Source organism: Arachis duranensis, chromosome 7 (genome assembly GCF_000817695.3).
Source record: "Arachis duranensis cultivar V14167 chromosome 7, aradu.V14167.gnm2.J7QH, whole genome shotgun sequence".
NCBI classification, from domain to species: Eukaryota; Viridiplantae; Streptophyta; class Magnoliopsida; order Fabales; family Fabaceae; genus Arachis; species Arachis duranensis.
Genome location: NC_029778.3, coordinates 61,984,380 through 61,992,970, shown reverse-complemented (window position 1 = coordinate 61,992,970; position 8,591 = coordinate 61,984,380).

Sequence of the window (8,591 nt, the reverse complement as noted above, 5' to 3'; positions counted from 1 at the left end):
GTGATTAGCCGTACTGTGACAGAGTGCGTGAGCATAGTTTTCACTGCGAGGATGGGATGTAGTCATCAGCCATGGGTGATGCCTCCAGACGATTAGCCGTGCAGTGACAGTGCATAGGATCATTTTCCCGAGAGGATTGAAAGTAGCCACCGCTGATGGTGAACCCCTATACAAAGCTTGCCATGGAAAGGAGTAAGAAGAATTGAGTAGAAGCAGTAGGAGAGCAGGCGTCCTTGAGCCATGCAACATCTCCATTCGCTTATCTGAAATTCCCACCAATGAATCTGCATAAGTCTTCTATCCTTTTTATAATCTATTCTCTTATTTCTATTTTCAAAAACCCATAAACCAATTTAATCTGCCTAACTGAGATTTACAAGGTGACCATAGCTTGCTTCATACCAACAATCTCTGTGGGATCGACCCTTACTCACGTAAGGTTTATTACTTGGACGACCCAGTACACTTGCTGGTTAGTTGAACGGAGTTGTGACCACTCGTGCCAATTTCTAAATTCCATACGAGCACAAGGAGTGTAATTATTCGATTTGTGTGAAAGTATAAATCACAATTTCGTCCACCAGAAACCCACTGTTATGAGCTTTCGACAACAAATCTTGTCTCAAATTTCCGACATCCGGTATGCAAATTCTTCCCTTATATCTCCACAACCCTTCCTCATTCTTGGTGAATTCTCCAAGCCTCTTCTCACCAACTGGTTGAAATAACTGTTGGAGCTTTTTCTCATCTTGCTAAGCCTTCTGAATCTCCGTTTTAAACATACTTGAAATTTGCAACTGACTCAAACAAGCTCTTCCGGCAACTTCACCAATATCCAACTTAAGATCCACAAACTTATCCACTAGCTCCTCTTCCTTGATTCTCATCCAAGCAATTGTTAAAGATTTCTGACTCAATACGTCTGCTACCACATTCGCCTTTCCAGGGTGATAACTTTGTTCATAATCGTAGTCCTTAAGCAACTCCATCCACATCCTCTGACGCATATTAAGCTCTTTCTGATCAAAGATGTACTTGAGACTCTTATGATCAGAAAAGACGCTAAACCTCACTCCGTACAAGTGGTGTCTCCAAATCTTAAATGCAAACACAATTGCCGCTAATTCCAAATCATGAGTTAGGTAGTTCACCTCATGCGGTCTCAGCTGATGCGATGCGTAAGCCACCACATTCTGGTGTTGCATCAACACGCAACCCAGACCCTTCAAGAAAGTATCACAGTACACTTCGAATGGTTTATGCGGTTTTGGCAAGATTAAAACAGGTGCTGAAGTTAACTTCTGCTTCAAAGTTTGAAAACTCTCTTCACACTCCGACGCCACACAAAAGGCACCTCCTTCCTTGTCAACTTCGTCATCAGTAGTGCGATCTGGAAAATTCTTCAATGAATCTCCGGTAATATCTGCCTAAGCCCAAAAAGCTTCTGACTTCCGTCACAGTCGTCGGTCTTTCCCATTCCATCACCGCTTCCACCTTAGAAGGATCTACAACTATTCCTCCTTTGCTCACCACATGGCCTAAGAATTTCACTTCCTCCTTCCCGAACTTGCACTTGGACAACTTAGCATACAACTTCCACTCTGACGAATGGATTTCCTATCGGTAAAGAAATTCACAAATATAATCGCGTTGTAAGTATAGCTTCTAAACCAACAGAAAATCCTTTCGTACAAACGTTTTGGTTGTCACAATTAACAAACCCCTTTGAAATTGATAACCGAAGTATTTAAACCTCGGGTCATCTTCTCAAGGAATTGCAGGGAGGTGTTCTTATTATTGATTATGCAAAGGTATCTTTTGGGGTTCTTAAACGGGTTGAACAAGTAATTTAATTGACAAGACAAATAAATTAATAATTAGAAAATCTCTTGGCAAGGTATGAGAATTGGAAATCCCATCCTAGTTATCCTTATCAGGTTTGATGAGTATTGTCTGTTGTTCCCACTTAGTTAACCCTTACTAAATAAAGGAAAGTCAAGTGGACCAATTAATTTGATTCCTCAAGTCCTAGTCAACTCCTAAGGAAAGACTAGCTTTAGAGGGATCCAAATCAACCAGCAAACTTCAAATATTAATCAACTATTGAGTTTGATAACTCAAGTGTCACCAATTACTCAACTAAAGCCAAAAGGGAAAAATCCAAATTATTTATATAATAAATAAAAGAAAGCAATCATAAGTCTAAAATACCTCAATGTGTATTAATTAAGAAAATCAATCCAAACATAAAGAGTTCATAAACCAAATTGAGAAAATAAGTAAAAGGAACATTGAACCTAAAAATTGAGAGGAAGAAATCCTAATTCCTTTAAGAGAAATCCTAAATCTAATACTAAATCTTAAGAGAGAAGAGAGAGCCTCTCTTTCTAAAAACTACATCTAATGAAAAGTGAATTCTGAGTCGTCTCTGTTGTGTTCAATGAATGGATGGATTCTCCCACTTTATAGCCTCTAATCTGTATTTTCTGGGCCGAGAACTGGGTCAAAAACAGCCCAGAATTCGCTGGTTATGAAATATGCCGCGCTGATTTTCATCACTGCGACGTGTCCGCGTGGAGCACGCGTTCGTGTTACCTAGCTGTATGGCCACTATGGCAAATTATATATCAAATCGAAACCCCAGACGTTAGCTTTCCAATGCAACTACAACCGCATCATTTGGATCTCTGTAGCTCAAGTTATGACCGTTTGAGTGCAAAGAGGTCAGGCTGACAGCTTTGGCAATTCCTTCAGTTTCTTGTATTCCTTCCACTTTTGCATGCTTCCTTTCCATCCTCTGAGCCATTCTTGCCCTGTAATCTCTGAAATCACTTAACACACATATCAAAGCATCAAATGGTAATAAGAGAGGATTAAACATAGCTAATTTAAAGCCCAAAGAAGCTTATTTTCAATCATAGCACAAAATCCGGAAGGAAAACGTAAACTCATGCAATTAGTATGAATAAGTGTATGAAAAATAGATAAAAAAATAATTCAATTGAGCACAAGATAAACCATGAAGTAGTGGTTTATCACACTCCTTTAAGATTTGCAATACAATCCTCAAGTGTTCATCATGCTCCTTCGCCGTCTTAGAGTAAACCAAGATGTCATCTATGAAAACCACTACGAATTTGTCCAAAAAGGGACAAAAGACTCTATTCATGTAATCCATGAAAACAGCAGATGCATTTGTTAACCCAAAGGACATTACCGCAAACTCGTAGTGTCCATAGTGTATCCTAAACGCAGTCTTAGGGATATCATCCTCTTTCACCCTTATATGATGGTAACCAGATTGTAAATCGATCTTGGAAAGCACCCTAATTCCTTGCAACTGATGCATCAAGTCATCTATCCTTGGCAGCAAGTACTTGTTCTTCACCATTACTTTGTTCAACAATCGGTAATCCATGCACAGTCGCATTCCTCCATCCTTCTTCTTTACCAATAAAACTGGCGCTCCCCACGAAGATACACTCGGTCGAATGAACCTCTTGTTCAGAAGCTCTTCCAACTGAGTCTTTAACTCTGCCCGCTCTATCAGAGCCATCCTATACGGTGCAAACGACACTGGTCTGGATCCCGGCACCAATTCAATTGCAAATTCAATTTCTCTTTGAGGTGGGAACTCAGGGATATCTTCCGGGAACACTTCCAGAAAGTCTCTAACCACTGATATCTAATCTAAGCTCTGGGCATCACCCAACGCATTAGCAGCCAACAAGATATAACCCTGACACTCTTCCCCAATACAATGCACTATTACAGAGTTCGGTAATACCCTGCAGCTACCACTGCTTCATTTTCTCCTTCTGGCATGTCCGTTCAAAGCAATCCAATAAAACTCAGTACTTCGACAACCAATCAAACCCCAAAATCATCTCCAATCCAATCATTGGCAAACAAATCAAGTCACGCACAAAGTATCTACCCTCAAGCTTAAAACCTACTTGTCTACATCCTGACCTAATCATAACCGTCTGAGGCGGAGTATGTAGATGCAGATCAAATGCTAACTCTGACACTTTCAAGCCTAGTTCCTCAACCTTAGCAAACGAAATAAATGAATGCGATGCTCCAGTATCATATAATGCAATTAAGGTCTTATCATCAATTAAATAAATACCTCTCATCAACGGATCCGCCTTGGAAGCATCCTTGGCGTTCACAGCAAAGACTCAACCTTGATGCTGACCTTAACCCGCATTCGGGTTCTTCCCATGAGTGCAATCCCTCGCGATATGACCAGGCAATCCACAGTTGAAACAACCACCTAAACCAATCTTGCACGAGTTATATGGATGAAAACGTCCACAACGATCACAAGCTAAATCCGGAGAAATCTCACTCTAATTTCCTCTCCCTTTGCCACACTGAAACTGATCATGAGTGTTCTTTCTAAAGCCTCCTTGCCCTTGAGGCACATATCCTCCTCTCTTGAAGCTTTGACCTCTCGAATGGAAATACTTGCCACGTCTCTTACTTGTATTTCCTCCATGTGTATCCTTGGACGTTGCTATAGTCTCGGCATACTCCTCAACCACCCTTGCTTTGTTCACCAAATCAGAAAAAGACGGATCTCCATAGGAGCCACAGCAGTCATAATGTTATCCTTCAACCCCCTCGGATACTTTATACATTTCCAGCTTTCATAAGTCTCTGGGGCACCCTGACATACCCTAGAAAACCTACAAAGCTCCTCAAACTTGCTTGTGTAGTCTTCCACTGACAAGGAACCTTGCTTCAGCTGCATTAGTTCCATCTCCTTTGCTTCTCTCGTAGACTCATGAAAGTACTTCTTGTAGAAGGCTGTCTGAAATATATCTCACGGAATGTCGGCGTTCTGAAGCTGTAACAAGAGGCACTTTGCTTGCCACCAGTGTTGGGCCTCTCCCGCCAGCAGATAAGCAGCAAATTCAACATACTGATTATTCAGAATGTGTTGCGCCTGTAAAGCACGCTCCATGGCCTGGAACCAGTTGTCCGCTTCAGTAGGATTAGTTGATCCTCGAAAAATTGGCGGATGAACCTTGAGGAACGTCGACAAGGTCATCAGAACACCTCCCATGTTATCATCGTTCCCCTCAGCATTTTCATTAGCATTCCCTTCGCCATTCCCGTTTCTGTTTCCGACCGGTTGTCCTAACCTCTGCACAGCTTGTAGAGTCGCAGCAGCATTAGCCTCCATGGTATTAGCGAGATTCGCCATTACTGCCATGAATTCGGCATGGTTATCAGCTGGTTGCTTATTTCTACTTTCACGTGAACGTGCTCGACCTCGTCCGCGAATGGCCATTAGGGTTCCTGTCTACACCAAACAATCGATATCAAGGTGATCAGTCTCAATATCAAAAGCCTAGTGCTTCAATTATCCCAAACAGGAACTCACAAACAAGTATGCTATGCATATATCAAGTAGATAACCTAATAGCATCAAAGAAAAGACACACAGAGTATGCAATGAAGCACAATCGGTCCATCCCTCAGGCTCACGAGGACAAACCGCTCTGATTCCACTAAATGTAACACCCTAATTAACCTAAGCTTTACCTCGTGCCGTAAAGCAAAGGTTAATCAAAGGTTACGACAGTTCTAAGCTCAAACTTATAATATATATAGAAAGAAATAATATAATCTAGAAATCCAATGAAGGATATAGCTCAAAAATAGGATTTAAAAAGCACAAAACGTACTAACAAAGCTTCTAACTTAAAGCACAAGAAACAGATATAATATAACAAATATCATAGTATAATATCATAAAAATCTAGGCACGGCTCGCGAAGTTTAAGCCGGCTAGCCATATACAGACCATACATGAAACCAGACAGTAAAAACAGCTTATATAAGTTTTGTTCTCTCAATACATGCCTCTAGGCTAAAGCAAAATACAAAAGTGAGAGATGTCTAAACAAAATAAATAAAAAAGACTCCCAAAAGGTATCATGATCCTCCGCTTCTGTCACTATCCAAGCAACTCACCGAGGTGGATTGTGACCTGCATCTAAAAAACACAACAGAAATATGGTATGAGAATCGGAGGTTCTTAGTATGGTAACAGTGCCCAGTAATGTAGGATATAAGGCCCCGAGACACCAAAGGCAATCTTAGACTTCATATATGTTCATACCCTGGGTCAAGCTGTCCGACCCGGGATGTTTAGCGACAAGCCGACCGACCTCTTCAGGTCAGACTATCCGACCTCTTTTCAAAGAGCTCGGCCAATGCCCGACCTCTTCTCAGAGAGCTCGGCCAAATCGCCAAAGGAGCCCAAAGCAGGCCCAAAATGAAGGAACACAGCCCAAATCTAAAGGCGGTCAGAGCCCAGAAAGATGAGGCGGTTCCCTTAAAGATAAGATGACCTCACTTGAAGATAAGATAAAGATAAGATAAGATAACTAACTTATCTTATCCACAGGAGGCCACATCTCACCATTATAAATACACTGAAGCACCCAGGTATAACTCATACTCTGATTCTACTCAATACCTGCTTAATACCCTTGCTAACTTAAGCATCAGAGTCCCTTGCAGGTACCCCCCACCCTCTGGGAACGAAGGATCAGCGCCATCACCAGGTCCAACAAGTTAGACACACCAGCTCTGGCCGCTATACACCTGCCGGATACGTCGGCTCCGACCAACACAGAAAATCTCGACCGAGATCGACCTACAGTTTCAGGTAACCCTCGAAATATTGACGCCGTTGCCGGGGACCTGGAAGTCATCCCACCACCATGGCGGACGACCATGACAATGACCACGACTCAGATCTAGAGGATAGAACGCCGCACAAAAATGCGGACACTACACCAAAGGATACTCCTCAACTTAACAATGAAAAGGATTCTCCAAATGCGGGAGCCATGGAGGCGCTTCAAGACCGTTTAAAACAATTGGAAGAAGAAGCCCTACATCAACAAGAGGCTGAGAAAGACCTACAAAGGGAGATAAAGCGACGCCGGGAATTGGAGGACAAACTCCTAAAACCCGAAGCAGATCTCAAGACCAAAGCTAATCGATCCTCTCATGAGGATAGCTCCTGCAAGGATTAAGATCCATTCACCAAAGAGACCATGAAAGCTAAAGGTCCCAAAGGACTTCAAAGCTCCAGACATGACTCCGTACGACGGCACATCAGATCCAAGCCATCATCTTAGCAATTTCAGAAGCAGGATGTATCTCACGGAGGCCTCAGATGCAATCCGTTATTCTCCATCCAAAAAGATAAGGCTAAACACGCCCCAAGTCTATTAGGGATCAAGTAAGGAGATCGGAAAAGTCTTCGCAACTACATGGAAAGATTCAACAAAGCATGTTTGGACATACAAAGCCCACCAACTGAAGCAGCCATTATGGGTCTCATCAATGGCCTACGAGAGGGACCTTTTAGTCACTCCATATAAAAGAAACATCCCACATCTCTGAACGAGGTGCAAGAACGAGACGAGAAGTACATCAACATGGAGGAAAACTCTCGACTAGGAGAGATCTCAAAAACCAAACATTCCTACTCCTCTCGGGATAAGGATAAAGAGTCCAAGAAAAAAGAAGATCAACATGGAGAGAAGCCTAGAAAATACCACAATTAAACCCCTTCGGGTGTCTGTTGTGGATGTCTACCGAGAAATATGCAACACTGAGAAGATCCCATCAACTCGCCCAATCAAAAACAAAAGAGGTCGGACGCGTTGAAGGTCCACCTCACACCAAAGAGGTCGGATGAGTTGAAGGTCCACCTCACACCAAAGAGGTCGGACGAGTTGAAGGTCCACCTCACACCAAAGCGGTCAGACACGTTGAAGGTCCACCTCACACTAAAGAGGTCGGACGAGTTGAAGGTCCACCTCACACCAAAGAGGTCGGACGCGTTGAAGGTCCACCTCACACTAAAGAGGTCGGACGCGTTGAAGGACCACCTCACACCAAAGAGGTCGGACAAAGTTGAAGGTCCATCTCACACTGATGAGCGGATAATTTATACGCTTTTTGGCATTGTTTTTAGGTAGTTTTTAGTAAGTTTAAGCTACTTTCAGGGATGTTTTCATTAGTTTTTGTGTTAAATTCACATTTCTGGACTTTACTATGAGTTTGTGTGTTTTTCTATGATTTCAGGTAATTTCTGGTTGAAATTGAGGGACTTGAGCAAAACTCTGAAAAGAGGCTGACAAAAGGACTGCTGATGCTGTTGGAATCTGACCTCCCTGCACTCGAAATGGATTTTCTAGAGCTACAGAACTCCAAATGGCGCTCTCTCACCGGCGTTGGAAAGTAGACATCCAGGGCTTTCCAGCAATATATAATAGTCCATACTTTATTCGGAAATTGACGACATAACTTGGCGTTGAACGCCAAGTACATGCTGCTGTCTGGAGTTAAACGCCAGAAACACATCATGATCCGGAGTTGAACGCCCAAAACACGTTATAACTTGGAGTTCAACTCCAATAAAAGTCTCAGCTCGTGGATAGACCAAGCTCAGCCCAAACATACACCAAGTGGGTCCCAGAAGTGGATTTATGCATCAATTACTTACTCATGTAAACCCTAGTAGCTAGTTTATTATAAATAGGACTTTTTACTAG